Genomic DNA, 18,836 nt, shown 5'->3' with positions numbered 1-18,836 from the left:
TCTCCCAAGGTAGAAAGGATAGAAGGCAGCAGGGGAGTCTAGAAATAACTTCCCTCTGTCCCCCCTACCCCAGAACAGATATTATTATGGGCAGGTAGGTATGGGCTCGGTGTCTTGTGCTGAATGCCTCAGTCACCTGTTCTGGCTACCAACACTTCAGCCCATCCTTGCTGGAACTCGGTATCATGGTATTTTTATTTCCCAGGCAGGAAAATGTATGATTTTTTTTTTTCCTAGAGGACATCAGGCATCTCTTAACATTTTCTAGAGCGTCTGTGCAGCAGGGCTGGATAGGGAAAGGGGGCCCTCTGCCCTATGTCATGGGAGCAAAGCAGCCCCGCAGCAGCTCATGACATGGTGGATGGTGGTAAGCATAGGCCCAGAAGGTGACAGGAAGTCAGCCAGTTGGGATGGACTCAAGAATTTGACCTCCCCGGGGCTCGGCATGTCACTGCCGTTGTGGACAAGCTGCCTTTTTAAAAATGGCTTTATGGCAAGGCATGGTTGACCAGACGCCCATTTTGAAAGGCTGGTGATTCGCTTTGCATACCTACCTCATAATCCCAAATTTACAAATCACCCCAAGATAGCCTTTCAAATTTGGATATTTAAAAAAGAAACTTTGACTACGGCCATAAAGTCGTGTCAAAGTTTACCAAAAGATCCTACCACGGGAGGAACAAACGGTACATGCCCGGAGGAAGGCAAGGCCCCCTCTAGAAAGCTACTGTGCTTTCTCGTAAGTAGTGGTTCCCCAAAATGAGTTGGTTTTACTCATTTGCATTATTTTTCCTCGCATCATGGAGCTGAAACGCAGGCCCACTGTAATTCAGTTACATGTCTTAGGGCTCTGCAAAAAGTCAACATGTAGGAGTCAAATAATGCTGAGGAACCCTAGTGACATCTGTCTTTCCTCACGCTCCCTGGGCCTCACGCTGCCAGGCCTTTGGGGTAAAGTGTACAGAGGCAGGGGGCTTCTCCGAGAGCCACCTTTGTGCTTCCTTGTTTTTTATATCTTTGCATTTTATGTTCAAAGCCTTAGCCCCAGGGGCAGCCCGGGTGGCGCAGTGGTTTAGCGCCTGCCTTTGGCCCAGGGTGTGATCCTGGAGACCTGGGATCGAGTCCCACGTCAGGTTCCCTGCATGGAGCCTGCTTCTCCCTCTGCCTGTGTCTCTGCCTCTGTGTGTGTGTCTCTTATGAATAAATAAATAAAATCTTAAAAAAAAAAAAAAAGCCTTAGCCCCACAGGAGCTTTCTTATTATTTAACAATCGCCTCCAAAGCAGTAGAACAGCCCAATTGTTACGGAGATTAAAGGTACGGATTGCAAAACGCCTGTAAATGAAATCTTCACTGACAAACCCAGTTTCTTTCCATAGGCCTTTCTTCCATAATCTCTTTTTGGCAGAACATTTTATGTTTTGATACCAGAGATTCAGTTACCAACCGCAGTAAATAAAATAATTTTTTTAAGGAATAGTATAGAACTCACCCTAAAAACAAACATTGGCCAATCGTGTTTATTTTCTGTTTCTTTGTGCACAACTGAGGGTTGACAAGGGGAGAAAAGGGGGAAGGTACTACTTCTTCTCCAGTCAATTTTTAATTATCAAGCTATGGGAAGTCTTCAGATTGAGTATTAGCCAGTTCCAGCTGCCCTATGAGGCACGGGATCATATATTTATGTTTGAAAGAAGTCAGCATTTTCAGGACAAAACTGTATCGGACACCCCAGTCCCCAAACGAGATATTGGGCGGAGAAGAGGGTCATTTCCTCCAGACACAGGCTCAAGTGCCACAGTGCTGGGCACCATCATTATTCACAACGTCTTAGGGTCATATGTAGAGTCTAGAACATTCCAAAGATAGTATCAAGATTTTGAAAGACATCTTCCAATTGTGATCAACAGCCAGAGTTTACTCCTTTTTTTGTAAAGGTGATTCTCTGTAAGACGGAGAGAATTTTTCCCAATCTTCTCCGTTTTTCCAACTGGAGGAAGTGTGAACGAGACGGGGGAGGGGTGCTAGAGGACCGTCCGGTGCAGCTCACGTCACCTGATGGCTACTGGGTAGCCCCAAAACCTGAGCTTTAAAACGCACACCGCAGACTGACCTGGTGCTCCTTGCGGCTCATCATCTTGGTCCTTCCACCCAAGGTTGCTGAGTCTCCGCGTGCATAGGTCAGGGTGATCCGTGCGGTTAACAGGGTTTGGGTCACTGCAGTGGTGAGCTCAGTCCTGCTGGGAGGATTGGGGGAGGAGGCCCTGTGATCCTTCAGCTCTGGGGTTTGGGTGTGACCACCAGTGGTATCGTAAAGGCAGAGCATCCCTAGGGAAGGCCTGTGCGTCGGCACCACCCTGGGAGTGAGCAGCTCACCCATCTGACAGTTAAAGCTCCCAGGTCTATGACTTGCTGGTGGCCGCAGAGGACATTTCTTTACTGACAGCTTGATCTGTTCTATCTGACTCAGCCCGAGGCCAGATACAAGGCCCAGATAGCTGAGGTTGTGCCAATCCCCCCTTCCATCTTTGGGACGGCTGCTTATATACACTTACTTGCAAGAGTATGGGGAGGGGGTGAAAGAACATCTCAAGGTAAAAAGGGAGGTGGGAATCATCTGGCTAGCGACTGCATTTTTGGGAGGCGCAGGTCATACATACAAGGGAAGCAAACCGGGTTGTTATTATTAAGTCTCATGGGGTTATGGCGCTGTGTGGCCACTTGCACTCCATTAGCGCATCTCTCTGCAAGATCGGATGGCAAATTACATGATAAAGTTATTAAAATATCTGTAAAAGTCAGCACAAGTGCAAGGGCTCGACTTGGCATTTCTGCCAGTTAAGTGGTTTATTTAGATCGCTTCTCTGGGGGTCTGTTCATCGTCATCCGTACGATGTGGTAAATTGCCGGCTGCGTAGAACTGTCATTGCCTGCATTTTCAGCCATGCTTCTGTCGCTGGAACGAGAGGGCTGGTATCTTTGGGGTGAAAGCCCCAAGTGTTTGAAACGTGCACTTATTCACCGCCACCCACCCCGGTTTTGAACCTGCAGTGTATGTTTGTGATGGTGTCTACACTGGGGTGTTCTTGGAGCAGTTCACTGCAGCGAATCATGACAAGGACCATCACCTGGTTCGCGGGTTTACCAAAGGCAGGAACAAAATAGTTAGAGCTCACAGTTACAGAAAGGACCGATGTGTGTTCATTTAATCCCCACCGCCTGCCACCCCTCGAGGTGCACGACACGGTCCTGAAGGTCCTGCCTGCTGCACCTGCGCGGGCCTAGAGCCACCGCGTGGCCAGGGCCGCTGTTCCCTTGACTGCCAGTCCGGGTCCCCCCATCTAAGCGGTTAGAGACGTCGTCTTAAATGCTAACATTCCGTAATTCTGGATACTGCAGCTCTTGGAGATTAACGGTCATGCCTAACATTCTCAGGGAAGCCAGTAGGGATGTCCGAGAACACCTCTACTCTATTGCCTGTGATTAAAAGGCCACCTTTTTTTTTTTTTTTTTTTTTTTTGGTAATATTTTTGCTGTGGGATCGGGCGTTCTGAGGCACCATATGTTGCTAAATGAGAGAAGTCATTGCCCAGACGTGGATCTGTTTAATTTAATATGATTTTCCACAAATTACAAAGCATGACTTTAAAATTGAATTTGTGCAAAATTACAGATGGCCAATTCAGGTGGAAGGGAGAGGAAATCTTGTTACTCTTATTCCAGAATCTCTTCCCGAATTCCTCATTTGATTCTTTCACGCCTTGGGGGAGGGGGCTCGTAGGGGGAGATACATTAGAAGGTCTGTAAGGAGTTTCTCGTATTTTTCAAACTTTCTCCCTGGTCATTCATGGCTCCCTCAGAGGGAGATACAGTGGCCTGGAGATGATGTCAAGACAATGCCTGTTCTTCTGTCCATCTATCCCATTAGTCAGGATATGGCTGCTTCTCCCACCTTATCATCAGAAGGGATTCAGAAAAACAGGAGAGCCCCCAGAATGCACTTTCTGAGGCAAGCAGAAGCTGGAGCTATCAATTGACAGTAATAGCTATGGGTATGGACTTTGGAATTCAAATCTCAGGTTGGGCTGCTTGGATAATTATAGGACCTTGGCAAAATGACTGAAGTCCTTTGCACCACTGCTCCCCATCTGTACGATGGGCACGGTGATGACGGTACCTGACTCACTGGAGAGATGGGAGCATAAGTGAGTTAATAGGGATATGCCCTGGATGCCTGGCACGCAGTGAGCAGTTGCATGGATTTTCTCCCATTACCGCAGGAGCCTGCTGCGAGGCTTGAGATATATTTCTGTCAAGTATTTAGCATAGAGCCTGGTACACTGCACACAATAAATGGTTGCTGTTATTCGTTTTACTCTCATTGCTAGCATTGTTTTTTTTTTTTTTTTTTAGATTTTATTTATTTATTCATGAGAGAGAGAGAGAGGAGACAGAGACACAGGCAGAGGGAGAAGCGGGCTCCATGCAGGGAGCCTGATGTGGGACTCGATCCCGGGACCCTAGGATCACACCCTGGGCTGAAGGCGGGCACCAAGCCGCTGAGCCACCTGGGCTGCCCTCACTGCTAGCATTGTACCCGCGTTGGTGGCGGTGGTGTCTCACCAGGGTGTTACAATCCGTCCGTCCTGCCAGATGAGCCACACAGCATCACCTCCAGGGTCTCCTTGTCCTGCAGGAGGACAGTAGCCCCGCAGTGGTTTTATGGCAGCGCCTTCAGTCAAGTGCCATTTCCTTGGGTGAACTCCCAGTGGGAGAGCCCACAACCACTGCTCCCCAAAGATCAGATGGGAATGGTGAAGTTAGAGTTGAAAGGGACCTTACGCATCTTTGCTCAAAGGCCCTCCTTTCCCTCATGAGCCACCGGAGGCCCGGGGCAGGACAGGGATTGGCCCGGTTGGAGGCAGGCCTGAAGTCCCCATCCTGGGACTCCTGGTCCAGGGCTCGTGCCACTGGTGCATCCCGTCCCTGCCTTGGAGGGGGCCTCAGGATACAGTTTCTGCCGTCGCTATGGAATGCTCGTGAGGACGTGTAATCGTGCGCTGCCTTCCACGGCCACTTCCTAGAAGTGGGCTGTCTCCTCGAGGGATCATGGGCCCCCATGGCTGGATTTTGTGTCACGCACTTCTTTACGCCTCCATTTCCAAAATGCTGAAAGTCCACGTGTAAGGAGTCGGGGCTTCCCTAAAAGGCAAGGACAGAGTACCCACGTCAAGGCCATCACCTCTGTCCTTCTCAGCCCTGCTCCCCGGGGGACAGCAGACAGCTGCAGAGGGGCTGACAGGACACTCCCCGACCACAGGGCCGACTTGGGCAGCAGCCACAGATGAACCCTGACCCGGCCCTTACTTGCATGAATCGGACACATTCAGAGAATGTGAATGGTCAGCCTCTTTGCTGTTTTTAATGAACCATCTACAAAAGGATTTCTTTGAACCGAGTTTCACCTTCCTGTGTGATTTTAAGTAAATACCTCCCTGGGCCGATTCCGCCCACAGGCCCGGGCCTTGAAAGCCTGCTGGCGGCTTGGGCTGGCGGGCCACGGGGAGGCCCGCAGACAGGTGTGCGAGCGCGGCGGGGCGGCCGGCAGCCACAGCTGGGGGAGCCGGGGCCAGGGGCCTGGTGCTCAGCGACAGTCCCGCTGCCAGCGTCTGCCAAAGAGCGACCCCGGGGGACGCCTGGGTGGCTCAGTGGTTGAGGGTCTGCTTTCAGCTCAGGGCGTGATCCTGGGGTCCCGGGATCGAGTCCCGCATCGGCCTCCCCGCAGGGAGCCTGCTTCTCCCTCTGCCTGTGTCTCTCTCATAAATAAATAACTAAAATCTTTAAAATTAAAAAACAAAAAGCAACCCAGGGACCTTGAGGCCCTGCGCTAACTAGCACATCTTCAGCTCCTGCACCCCACGGCTCTTGTCCTGTCTTGACCGCAGCCCCCTGGGGCTTCAGCTCCAGGAGGCCTCGCATGGTCTGAGGACCACAGGTTTCTAAAGAACAGGCCAGAGGAGGAGGCAGGGAAGGAAATGCTGTGACGTGGCCTTTTCTTACTCAGAGGATCAGACCCGCTCGGAAACATGGCATTCAGCGGTGTCGCAAACTATCCCCCAAGGGTCGGGATTTCCCCTGATTTGGGCAGATTTTACAGTGACCGTGAACTTCTGATCATGGAGACGAGGGAATCCTAGAAAGCTGGACCCAAACGAGATGACCAGCGCCCTCATTAGCTCGAGGAGGCCCCGGGAGCCCAGAGAGGTTAAGCGACTTGCCGATTATCACACAGCCAGCTCCTGTGCCCAGGGGCTTAGCTTTCCTGCCCGTCCTCTCCGGCTTGAACACATTCCTGGTATTTGGCTACAGCAAAGGGAACCTTCCCAAGGAGTCCCTGCAAAACAGCACTTATGTGAAAGAGGGGCTGTTGGAACAAGATAGGGCAAACACCAGTGTGCCTGCGCACTGCTCCACCCAGTTTCTCATCTTTATATTACCCCCACCTCAAAAAAAAAAAAAAAAAAAAAAGGTCTCAAATAACCCAAACAGGCAGGGTCTGATCTGCAGACTGTCTGCAGGCATCCACCCAAGAAGCTGCCGGTCGGCTGGTCCATCCTCCGCTGATTTATGTTGTGTGTGTTAAGCCTTAAATTGTTGAGACTCTGGCTGGCTGCAGTGGTATTACTGGAGGGCTGGTGCATGTTTTCGGCTCACGGAGCTGGCTCCGGGACTGGAGGTGTTGGCCTCAGATCAAGTCCAATCTCACACCTGTCTGAGACAATGAGGGCCTTGTTAGACACATCTCCAGTCAAGGCGGCTCAGGCTGCTTATTTTTCACGTTCAGAACAGGGAGGGGCGGGGGGGCGGTGGGATCTGGGGGCCAGGGAGAAGCCAAGGCGAGACTGGGAAATGCTGGGGTCAGCTGCCTCTCTTGCCCTCTCCTTCCCCCTCTCCCCTGCCCACCCCCCCCCCCAATTTTATAAACTTTTCCTTATTTTTGGAAATTCAAAACAAACAAACAATACCAACAGTAGCCCTCTTATGAAGGCGAATTTCCCACTGCAAAACAAGAAGCTCAGGGCCTGTTGGAGAAAAAAAACCCCACAGTCATCAAGGGGGGTTGAGCCACACAGTGGAACAGAAGGGGGGGTTTGGGTGGGGGGTGGCTATAGCCCCCACCCCAGGGCCGGAATCTGAGCTTTTTCCACACGAACAGGGTCTGTGCAGGAAAGGTTTTTCTCTTCTTGTGTTTTTCCCTTCCACTGCTGACATCTTAGTGACTGGGGCAGGCAGGAGAGGGCTTTCCCCAGCTCTGAGTGATTATTCACTGATGACCTAGCAAACTGTTCTGTCCCCGCTCTGGCCCTCCTGTCCCTTCTTATCGACACAGAGAACACAGCAGGCCGCCAGCACGTACGTCTTTGGACCCTCTGCAAATCCAGCTCTCCAGAGACCCTGACCCGAGGCAGCCAGCGGGCAGGGCCTTCTCTGGGTCCAGGTCAGGAGCCCTCAAGGCTGATGGCTGTGAGTGATCATCATTCAGTCAAAGCCACCCTGAAATGACTTGCTTTGCGTGGGACTGCACGGTGTGGTGGCCCTTGGGATAAAAATCAAGGAAAGAGTTTCCAGGCGTTGTGAAAGCTACCCTTTGCTGCCAGGCACCCACAGGAGGCCCCACGCTAGCACCTAGTGACTCCCCCCGCGTGGAACTGTCATGTCTTGGGGGCTTGAGTAGCTCGGCGAACCCCTCTGCATCCCTCTCCGTAAGCAAGGCTCTTACCTGAGCGGGGACGCACTTAGGTGCCAGTGGTCACTCGGCCCCGCTTGTCCTCCTCCAGGAGAAACAGGCAGTCCCCACCCTTTCACCTCCGAAAAACGGCTCAAGGGCCAAGTCCCACTGCTGACTCACAGCGTCGGCCTCAGACACAGCCCGGAAAATGTGCACGCTCCTTATTTTATCTGAGACCCGGGACTTCAGAGCAAATCACTTTGAACTCAGCGGCCCTGGTCTCCCTCTGCGCCCATCAGCCGGCCTCCCCCAGGACCACTTTCCGGGAGGCAGCGGACAGAGGTGTGGGGAGCAGCAAGAAGGGACAGAAAATCTGGGGGCCTCCGGCTCCCTCCTGCCAGGGTCGAACCCCTTCCGTGTGACCCTGAGCGACAGCACGTGCCAAGACCCCGGGCCGTTGGGAGGTGGCATCACTGTTAAGACCGTGGCCTTCCGGGAGGCCAGGGTGGACGCCGCAGAGCCTCCTCTTTGAGGCCACTCTGGAGGGTGGTGGCTGAGGAAGCCGACGTGGGCCCCTCAGGCCATCCGATGGCCAAGGAGGACCCGATACAGAAACCAAACCTGATCCTGCTGAGACCACTTTAACCAGTGCTTTCCTGGCTCCTTCGCCAGCCAGGCCTCTGCCTTTCTCTGGGCCTCGAGGTTTCCATCTCTTCTGAGCCATCCGTGCTCTGAAACGGGGAGCAGACCCGGGGCGGGGTTGGGGAGGGTGGCTGGAGCACGGATGTCTCTGTGACACCTGCCTTATGGGACTCCTCCTCTGGCCTCTTAAACACCCACCCCGTTCTTCAGGGCACTTCTCTGCTCCCTCTCCTCCGGGACAGCTTCTCCCCTCCGATGATCATCAACTGGCCCATCTTCTCTGCTCCCGGGCCCATCGGTTGGGGGCTGGCCCTCCACCATCTCCCCACGTCTCGCCCCGTTCGTTACCCAACAGGGTGCACGTTGCTGCCACCCTATCGTGGGCTCCTGGCCATGAGGACCCAAGCTTTCCCTCTGTGCCTTGAGATCATCCAGACCTCGAAACCCACCGTCAAGATGCTCTCCAAGCATCCCTGAGCCCCCGAGCACCTGCACCCTCTCCTCCCCACCTCCACTCATGGTTCCAAGAGCCACAGGCTCGCCTCGAAGTTTCGGGCCGGCGGGAGCTGTGTCTCCACTTCTCCGGGCCCCCGCGACCCTAGCCCAGAGCTCCAGTGTAAGGGATGAGGGGGGAGTCACTGAGGAAGATTTCTCTTGCTCTCAGGACAGCAGGTCACAACTGGTGATGGACACGTTTTAATCTCAATTCCAAACAGTTCTGCCCCCAGTGACTTCCTCCCTCCCAAAGCACCAGTGCTGGGGCAGAGCCTTGCTTCCTCTTGGTTCTGTGGCTTACCCTTCCTCCTCCTCCTGGAGCCCAGCCGGGAGCCTGGGGGAGGGAGCCCAGGTGGTCCCACCAGGCGACAACATAGCCGCCCCTTTCCCTTCACTTCTGTGACAAGGAAAAAGGTGGGAAGTTGCTGTGCTTCTTGACCTCCTGACCCCATTACCTTCTAGAGTCTTCTGTTAGCTAAAGCTGGTGAGCTACGCTTCCTTTGGCTGCCCCAGGCCGGACTCCCTTGTGTGTCACCGTCTTTCCTTCCATCTGCCTTGCTCCTCAGACAGCTCACCTGACGCTGTCTCCCAAACACCTGAACCTGGTTTTACACTTTTAATGAGAGATGTGGACCCCAAAGGAAGAATAGGCCGTTTATCCGCTGTTTCCTTGGCGCTCCCTCCCCCCACCTCACTGCTGCCTCCCCCACACACACCTGTGCTCCGCCCCTCCCCCCACACTCAGGTGTGTCCCTGTGTCGCCTCCTTCCCTAAAACCATTCCTGATTCCTCCTGGTCCTGGCAGTTTTCAGATCCATCTTTCGGAGTTCACCCTTGACCTTGGTGGCCCTCCTCCCCGCCCACCTGTAACCGAGCTTCTTTCCCAAACGGGCAGTTGCCCGGCCTCGGGGGCCTCCTGTCCCCCAGCACTGAGACATTTCACCTCTGCCACCTCGATGGCTTCGCTCCGAGCCTATGACAGAGGACAAGTGTTGAGTCACCCCCATCCCGTCCCCCTGGGTGGTGTCGCCTTATGGTCTTCAGCTGGTGGACGAAGGACATTCCAACCCTCCTGTGCCGGCCCGCCCGTCTGTCTGAAAAATTAACAGACCCTGGGCCATCGGTGTGTTGGGGTGGGGGGGAGGCCACTTGTCACCCTCTTGGTCAACCCTCCCTTTCGCTTTCTTCGCCTCCTATCCCCTCAGCTCCTCAGAAGCCTCTTTTGTTCCCGTCAAGGGTAAAGTACTTCGGACGTGTTGTTGAGACTGGTTTGCTGGTTTTTCAATTTTTTTTTTTTTTTCAAAGACGGGAAGTTCCTGTTTATTAGAGAGGTTGTTCGTTTCCAAAGATGTTGTTGCAGCGCCAGGCCGGCTATAGGATGATTTCTCGCTGCCTTTTTTGGGGTGGTACACAATACAAAAAAATAAATAAATAAGTAAATAAACCAATGAGAGAGAGAGAGTCCGTGAGCACAAAAGGAGATGTTATAATAGGTTTTTGTTGGTACTTGCATTTTCTTGTTGAAAAAAAACAGCAGAGACCCTGAGGTACAGAGGTGTGGACAGAAGCCTGATGTTATCTGGCCCCGAGAAATCCTGCCCGGAGTCCAGTGGCAGGCGGGATCCAGAACTCAAAAAGACGGAGGCAACTGGTCCTGCTCAGTACAAACGGTGCTGTTCGTCTTTCGTAAACAGCCTGTGCCCCAGGGCTCAAATCCTTCAAAAGTTTGCCTAGGTAATTGCGTTTCATTGCCGTCTGGCATGTGCTCATCAGTCTAATCTGGAGATTCAGACAGCCAGGCCAAAGCCTGCGAGACTGCAGGAGAACGAGACCGTGAATTTAATCCACTTGAAAGACAGACTAATACAAGTGCGGCTAACTCATTATTTTAAGTGATGGGAGCAGAAAAGGGTATGGCACTTTCCATAAAAGGGTTTCAAATGCTCGCGTCACAGCCACTTGGCGGTTTGAGGCCATTAGAAGAAAAGGCGGAACCAGGGCGATGATAGGATCCTTGCTGCCACCTCCTTGTTTCTGGAAGCCTGCCTTCCCCCCACCCACCCCAAAACACAGGGGGCACGGCGGGAAATGCTATACCTTTCCTCCCTCCCTCCCTCCCTCCCTGGTTTTGACTTGGGTCTGTCGTGAATTCACATGGACACCAGGCTTTGTTGGAGATTTGGGGGTGTTGGGGCTCAGTTTCAGGGTAGAAAAGGGATGTACATGGAGGAAGGACTCCCCGGTGAGCCCCACAGAGCTCAGAATTCCAGGCCTGTAAGCAGGAAAAAGGTTCCCTTCCGCTGTGTCCACTGGGTGCTATGCTTGGCAATGTCTGTCCTTCCTTCCTTCCTTCTTTCCTTCCTTTGTCTCTTTTTTTTTTTTTTTTTTTTTTGAGGTTCAGACCAGTTTTTTAGTTTTGTCAGTCTGTGGTAACTAGGGTGGGGGTGGGGGTGGGGGGTAAAGGCTTCGAACATCACACGTTAAGAAACAGCCCTCTACAAAGAACCAGAAGGTCTGTCCCTGCCCCGTCACCAGCCTGCAGTGGGGAGCAGAGAGAGTCACCTCACCTGTCCGTGCCTCGGCTTTCTCCGAGGTGGGGCTGGCTCAGAAAGTCTCAGAGGTTGCTTTCTGCACTCTCATTCCATGAGACGTTGGAATGAAACCTTAGAAATGTTGACAGTGATTTGCATCATTATCTAGTTACATGTGACTCATGCCCGGGAAGCTGGGGAAAGGCAAGCATTGGCCTGTCCCTTCCCAGGTGGCAAAGCTGACGGTCAGCTCAGGAGTGATCTTGTTGGTCGTTTACACCTGCATCTCACTCAGGACTCGGCGTGCCAGCCCCAAGTCTGGGTGCCAGGCCATGGGGCTGTGAGAAAGAGTCATCCCAAATCCTGGCTTGGGGACGGAGTGCTCTCTGGGCACAGTGTGACAGCTGGTGCCACGCGGGCAATGGCCTCCAGCGACCCTGGTGCCCACCAGGGCTCCAGAATGTTCCCAGCACACCCCTTATCTCCTCGCACCCCTGAGTTGCATCTGTTCTGTGCCTGGGCGGGACGGGGCGGGGCGTGCCTAGCCTGGGCTGGATCTTTCTAAGGCACCACTGACATTTGGTGCCAGATCATTCTCCACCATGGGGGGCCATTCTGTGTGTTGTAAGATATTTAGCAGCACCCCTGGCCTCCACCCTCTAGATGCCAGTAGCACTCCTCACCCTAGTGGTGACAACCAAAAATACCTCCAGACATTGTCCAGTGTCCCCTGGTGAAGAAACAGCCCCTGTTGAGAGCAGTCTGGGAAAGTCACAAGGATCTCCTCGTCCACACAGGAGCTCAATGCCTGCAACAAAGCGGAGTTGCTCGGGCATCTCTACTTGGTAGTCACTTCACTTCTGTTGTCCAGAGATCATCCCTTTTGTTGAGCAAGAGTTTCCTAGTCTGCTATCTCAGACACTACTTTTATTTTTATTATTATTATCATCATCATCATTATTATATTATTTTAATTCTTCCATGTTAGTCCAAGTCACTGAAAACCTATTGCTTCTCGGAGAAAGCCTTCCTTGACCTTGTAAATCAAAGCAGTTCTCTGGAGGGAGGTTTCCCACCGCTGGGCTCGGTATCATCTTTCTCAGGGTGACCTCATCTATTAAAGTATGAAGGTTGTATTTGAAATGCCATTTACTTTCTCTAAGTCAATAAATGAAGCTGTGGATCTTTAGATCATCAGAGGTCTGCTTATTACCAAGAGTTTTTGTGTGTGTGTGTCATTTTTTAAATCGAGATCTGTGTTGGAGTTTAAAAGAATTCCGGCAGATTTCCATTTGCCTTTCTGAATCAGTTTGGGGTGATATTCCTCTGCGAGTGTAGATTGCCCCTAGATGAATCTGACTTTATTAGTTTATGTCCTTTGTTCAGAGCACCAGGGATGAGCTTGTGAAAGCACACACGGCTCTTATCTTCAAAGCTCTCCTTTATGCAGCAAAAGTGCACCTCAGCAACCTGTGTTATTAATCTATGGCAGTCCCAATTAGTTCACACCAAGGTCAGTCCTTTGGGGTGTGCAAACCGGCTGCAGACTTAAGTGAACTAGCTCCTCTTGAGCAGAGCTCCCGTGAAGGTGGGGGAGAAGGCGGCCAGGGAGGAATCAGACAAAAGGGGGTTGCCCGCTCCAGCAGGAGAAGTTGAGAGCGACTCCCCCTTGCTCACAAGCCAAAGAAATTCAGTTATTCTAAAGAACTCAAAACTCACATGGGAACCTGCCACCAAATGAGGAGACTGTTGGCCTTTCTTCGCCGTCTTGCTCTGATGGCAGATATCCTAGTGCTTTTGCAGTTGTTGGAGCATAAAGAGAAGCGCAAAGAGAGCCATTTCTTGGAGACTTTTGATGAAATGGAGAAGCCTTGAGCTTAAGAAGTAGAGTGAACGCTACTCCTCCAAAAAGGTGTCTGTGAAAAAAAAGCCAGAGCTGGTGGGTCGGTGGCATGTTGAGTTTCAGGAACGAAGGATGCTGCTGAGCTCACGGTGGCCCGTCCTGCTGTGTCTCGGAAGAAGACAGTACATCCGTGAATCCTGTGTCTCCAGTGGGCGGGGGGGGGGGGGGGTGATGAGGCCCCTCTTATATGAAAAGAAATAGGTGTCCTTGGCCTGCCATCATTTCCAGGCCAACTGAACTGGCAGTGCCCTTTAAGAGGAAGAAGTTCATTGTCTTGCCGCATAGTATTATGGAAGATCTGAGCAGTGGAGGTGAAGGGACGGCTGGGAACCACACCAGGCCTGCTGCTCCCTCCAGGCGCACATGGAGTTTTTGGGCCCAGCCAAAGGCAGGATGCTAGAGGAGGTGCAGAAGGGGCAGTTCTCCTGGGGTGCTGGCTTCCTGGCTCCTGCTGCTGGGAATTCCCGGAGCCAGGCCCCCACCAAGTGGAAAAGGAAAACAAGAAGCGGGTGCAGGTAGAGGAAGAAAAGGCACGGCGGGACAGCACAGCCGGCAGTGAGTGTGGGGGGACAGGAGAATGCTGAAGCGCGCACCGAGGCCAGGCGCTCCAGCTTGGCACACTCACCCCACTCCCCTTGGAGTTGGGAGCACGGGATGCAAGCTCTCAGAGGAGGCGCTGCTGCCACTCGGTGGGCGTCCCGCCTGGGAAGGTGAAGGACAGTGCATTTTTCTCAATTTGCAAAGCTCAGCTTCTGGAGTTCTGTGGTGTGGCCCGTGGGGTGAGATGTGGCATGTGGCCGCCACGCAGCCACCTCGGCAGAGCGGCTGTGGTGCTCCCCCTGAGGGAGGCTGGTGCTCGGGGGGAGGGAGGGCTGCTGTTTCCCCTAGCTAACCTGCTGGAACCTCACACATGCTCACTGTGAGACCACATTACCCCTGGGGAAGGGTTCGGGGGCATTGTGCACCTCACAGATGGGGAAACTGAGTCTCCAAGGGCTTAAGTCATTGCCCCAGCACACAATCACTGAAGGGTGGGTCAGGGCCTCTCTCTTAATCTCTCAAACTCCCAAACTATGCTCTTGCTCAGGCCCTTGTGACTCGCTGAGGGACAGTCCCAGGCCGTGGTTTCCAAATCCTGGAAATGTTTGGGGGTAACACAAACCCAAGGCTAGTTAAGCGCCCTTCCGGGTTCCCTGCAGTGCTCTCTAGATAGCGTATTGTGCTGTGTTCTTGCTTCCCCATTCGGATGGCTCCCGATTTTATTAGAATGCCGTGCTTCGGAGTTTGCTGCTTCAAACCAGAGGGTCTGGCCGAAAAATCCAGAAAGGATGCGTTAGAGCCCGTGCCACATGGGAGCCGGGGACACAGAGGCTGCTTGAAGGGCTTCAGCCACTGTTCAAATAGTTGTGACTTGATAAAACCACAAAATCTCGGGTGGCGGCTGGGAGAAAGCACAGCAGGAGAGCCACGGTCGGGCTGGTGGGGACGGTGGCCTCCTGGTACCTCTGCCCCGCGCGACCTCTGTGTCTCCCACCAGGGACCTGTCTGAGGCCAGGTGTTGGCCGGAGGGTGGCACGCTGACGCAGAGGGCTGGGCGCTCCAGAGCTGGATGGAGTGGCCTCAGAGGAAGCCAGGCTGTGCAAAATGACATGACGTTGTGTGCCGGGCCCCGTTCTGAGCTGGGCCCAAGAGCGTATCCTCCAATACTGACAGCTCACAGGGTAGGGGTCAGTCGTCCCGCCACCCTTGAGACCCCAAAGCTAGGCCACCCTGGGGCATTACAAGGATCCTAGGAAAGCTCGGCCATGTTACTTAATAGGAGCTGCCCGAGGGACGGCGCTTACTGAATCCGCTTAGTCAGAGAGATCGCTGATGCCGCTCTGGGAAGTCCTATGGGCACCCCCACCCCTATCACCACTGGGCCTCCCAGCCGCAGTCTGGACCGTGGCTTGGCTCTGACAGTCCCCCGCCCTGTGCCACGGGCCAGTGATGCTCAAACCTGCATGGTCCTCTTTATGACACGTGCTACCCCCTGGAATGTTCCACGGGAAGATTCCGCTTCTTTAGCCATGGGCAATCCCAGGTGATGCCGTGCCTCCCCTGCTTGGCTTGTAGCTTCCGTCTTTGAGGGGCCTGTCATTTGTTTCCTGCCAGTGAGGGTCCTCGTTCTGCGTCAGGAGCTTGATCCCAAGCCAGAGGCTGCCCAACACTTCCCAGCTGTTGACGCCGTGTTTCCGGCTCTTCCCTCTCCAGGAGCTGCGAAGAGGGCAAGGGGGCTAGGGAATGAGGGGATGGGAACAGAGAGCCATCCTCGCCCTCCGCGTTTTGAGGTTTTCGTTGGGGGAGAATGGAAGGATGGAAGGAAACGAAGAGGGCAGCCGTGGAACCGTTTGAACACGGCCAGTGGGCTGGCCTGACGGGAGCTGCGCGGCCCACGTGTAGCATCAGCGCGGGAGCGTGCTCAGGGCAGAAAGATCCTTCCGGAAAAGGAGTCTGCAGTGGATGTTTGTTCAATGCAGCACAGGGCAACAAGGGAGGGCAGAGGAAGGCCAGGAGGTGCCTTCTGTTCCCTCAAAACCGTGATTCCCTCCAGCCCGTGGGAATCGAAGGCTCCTCTCCCTCTGCCTGGGCGCCCCAGGCCCGCAGAGGACAGGAGGTGTGCATCCACAGGCCCGGCTTTTCTAGAAGCCAGAGACTTACCCCCAAGCCCTTCGTCAGAGACAACTGTCCGGAGTCCAGAACCTTTTTCCAGACGCGCCTCAGACGGATGGGGCTGAGGGGAGAGGCCTCATGGCAAGAGTTGAACTGTTTCCCCTGGGAAGTGTCTGGCAGCTCTAATGAGGCCCGGCACTTTGCGTTTATAGAGTGCCTTTCATCTGTGGCTCTCAAAGCTGCTCCACAAACATTAATTAAGTCTCACACCTGTGAGGCAGGTGAGGCTGGGTGCCCCCATTTCTAGAGATGAGGAAAGAGCTTTGGAGGGGAAGAGGGCTGTGGTGAGCCGCCGGCCTTCTGCATTCCCAGCGCCCTGAGCGCAAAGCCACGGGGCCTCCCCGGGCCCGGCTCCGGATGGGGGACCCGGACTGCGCGTGGTGGAGACGTGGCCACGCGGCCCCCTTCTTCCCTCCCGCAGGCAGCCTGCCACCTCCCAGGCCCCGCCATCCAGACAGGACCCCTCAAAACCCTGAAGGCCTTGAAAACGCAGCATCCCCAGGCGGGTCTCTGCCCGGGCTTGGTGCTGGATGCTTCCCTCCGGAGTAATTGCTGGAACAATGAATTCGTCTTAGCCGTACATGACTAACCAAGAGGTCTGTAGCCGGCAGAGACAACGGTTGGCAAATACCAGAGCTATTTCACAACCTCGCTTTTTCCAGGATCCAAAGCTGGTAGGAGCTGACTCACATCATCATGGGGTTTCACTGATAGCCCGTCCCGCGTCTGCTACCTGGGCGCGCTCCTAGGCGGCTGCTTGCCCTCCCTCTTGGGCCCTGTTGCCATCGGACTCCCTGCCCTGGAGGTCGGAGGAAATGGCACCGAAGGACACTGCGACTTCCCGGGGAACGCCTCCGTCCCAGCTGGGAAGGACCCAGCGCCTGGGGCCGCAAAGGCCAACAGCACGGGGCTCTGACGGTAGCAGCAGAGCCTGGGGTGGGGAGGGGAGCAGCCCCTGGTGTGCAGGGGAGCCCAGATCCCCCCTCCCAAGGGTCCCAGACGGGGAGATGCAAGCCACCACCGGGCCCGCCCTGACACATCACCCTGGAAACTGACTCACATCTCTGAGCCCTGAGTCATATCCTGTTGTGCGTTTGGAGGCATCCAAGAGGGCATTATACCAGCTACCCAGGACTGAGGTGAATCTGAAGGGCACCCTGGGAACTACCCTGCCGTCTTCCAAACAGAAAGAGGGGGGAAAAAAATCCTCTGGGGAAAAAAACCCCAGGATGGCCCCAAGGGTTTATATGTTCACCAGGCAGGTTTGGCTCTTTTAAAAATAGACGCTGGGGCCCCGTGACATACATAACTGTCTGGTCTCTGTTTTTAAATGGCTCTGAAAGGTTACCAAAAGGTCGCATCTTTTAAAGATATCAGCTGAATAGCCAAAGAAAGGGCCTTCTAACTATAACAGCCACGCCACGGAGCCGCCAGCCTCCTCCTGGTCCCGGCCCGGGACAGGATGCCTCAGCTCAGGTGGTGCTGCTGGGAATCCAGGTTTGGGGGTGGGCGTTAAAGACCCCAGAGAGGCAGATGGCCAGAGGTAGAGGGGTCTCTGGCCAGGCTCTCCTGGGTGGCCTGGCTGGGGCCTGACGCCAAAGGAGGATGTTTTAAACTTTTCAAAGAACAGCTTTTTGGTTTTGTTGATTTACTTTGTCACTTTCTTGTGCGACACCTTCTCTGTTACTTTCTATTTCGTTGATTTCTTCTTTACTATTTATTATTTCCTTTCTTCTGCTTGCTTTTGGTTCATTTTGCTGTTTTTCCTCCACTTTCCTAAGCTAGAAGCTTTGACTATTGACTCTTGATCGTTCTTCTTTTCTAATATATGCATTCAATGCTATACATTTCCCTCTAAGCACTGCTTTTGCTACGTTCCAGAACTCCTGGTAAGTTGGATTTTCACTTAGCTCAAAATGCCTTTTAATTTCCCTTGAGACTTCTTATCTGACCCATGGGTTACTTAGAGGTGTGTTGTTGATGCTCCAAATATTTGTTCTAGCTAACTTTGTTTGTTTGGTTTTTGTTTTGTTTTTAATTTTTATTAATCCATATGGTCTGAGAATATACTTTATATGATTTCTGGTCTTTCCAATTTGTTAAGGGGTATTTAATGGCCCAGAATGTGTACTGTCTGGATGGATGTTCCTTGTGAGCTTGAGAAGAAAGTGTATTCTGCTGTTGTTAAATGGAATCTTCTATAAATGTTAATTACATCAAGTTTGTTGGTAGTACTGTGTAGGTCAAAACACCCTAATTTTCAGCCTGCTTGATGTGTATCAATTACTGAAAGAGGGACATTGACGCCTTCAACTAAGTGTATTTTTCTATTTCTTCTTGTAGTTCTAAGTTAGTTTTTGCCACGTTTTTTGACATGTTGTTAAGTGCATACATGTTAAAGATTGTTACATCTTCTTAAGAGAACTCTCATCATCATGTACTTCCCCTCTTGATCTCTGAAATTTTTCCTTCTTCTGAATTGTTTTGTATTAGGTTTTTTTTTTTAGGATTTTATTTATTTATTCATGAGAGACACAGAGAGACAGGCATAGGCAGAGGGAGAAGCAGGCTCCTCAAGGGGAGCCCAATGAGGGACTCGATCCCAGGACCCTGGGATCACACCCTGAGCCGAAGGCAGATGCTCAACCACTGAGCCCCCCAGGCGTCCCAGTTTCGTATTAAATTAATATAGCTACTCTGCCTTTCTTTTGGTTAGTGTTAGCATGGTCTTTCTGCATCTCTTTACTTTCACCTGAAGTCTTTATATTTCAAGTAGGTTCCCTGTAGACAACATACAGATGGGCCTGGAGATTAATTCACTCTGA

At 52.9% G+C, this 18,836-nt stretch overlaps 1 protein-coding gene and 1 long non-coding RNA gene across 8 annotated transcripts in view; one reads left to right on the top strand and one right to left on the bottom strand.

Annotated features, from left to right (window-relative positions):
• The window catches only part of RUNX1 (RUNX family transcription factor 1), a 254,069-nt gene that overhangs the window by 216,898 nt on the left and 18,335 nt on the right, over window positions 1-18,836 (top strand). The window lies entirely within an intron of this gene.
• Window positions 3,550-17,052, bottom strand: LOC140621625 (uncharacterized). 2 transcript variants are annotated; one of them, XR_012021378.1, is made up of 3 exons: window positions 7,417-17,052; window positions 7,025-7,081; window positions 3,550-6,771 (listed from the first exon to the last, which is right to left on the bottom strand). It is a non-coding gene; the product is annotated as an uncharacterized lncRNA (long non-coding RNA). The 2 variants fall into 2 exon arrangements; XR_012021379.1 differs by having other exon boundaries at window positions 3,550-6,767.

The sequence above is a fragment of the Canis lupus genome, chromosome 30 (genome assembly GCF_048164855.1).
Source record: "Canis lupus baileyi chromosome 30, mCanLup2.hap1, whole genome shotgun sequence".
NCBI classification, from domain to species: Eukaryota; Metazoa; Chordata; class Mammalia; order Carnivora; family Canidae; genus Canis; species Canis lupus.
Note: the sequence above shows the minus strand (reverse complement) of the source record. Positions and strands in the feature narration are given on the sequence as shown.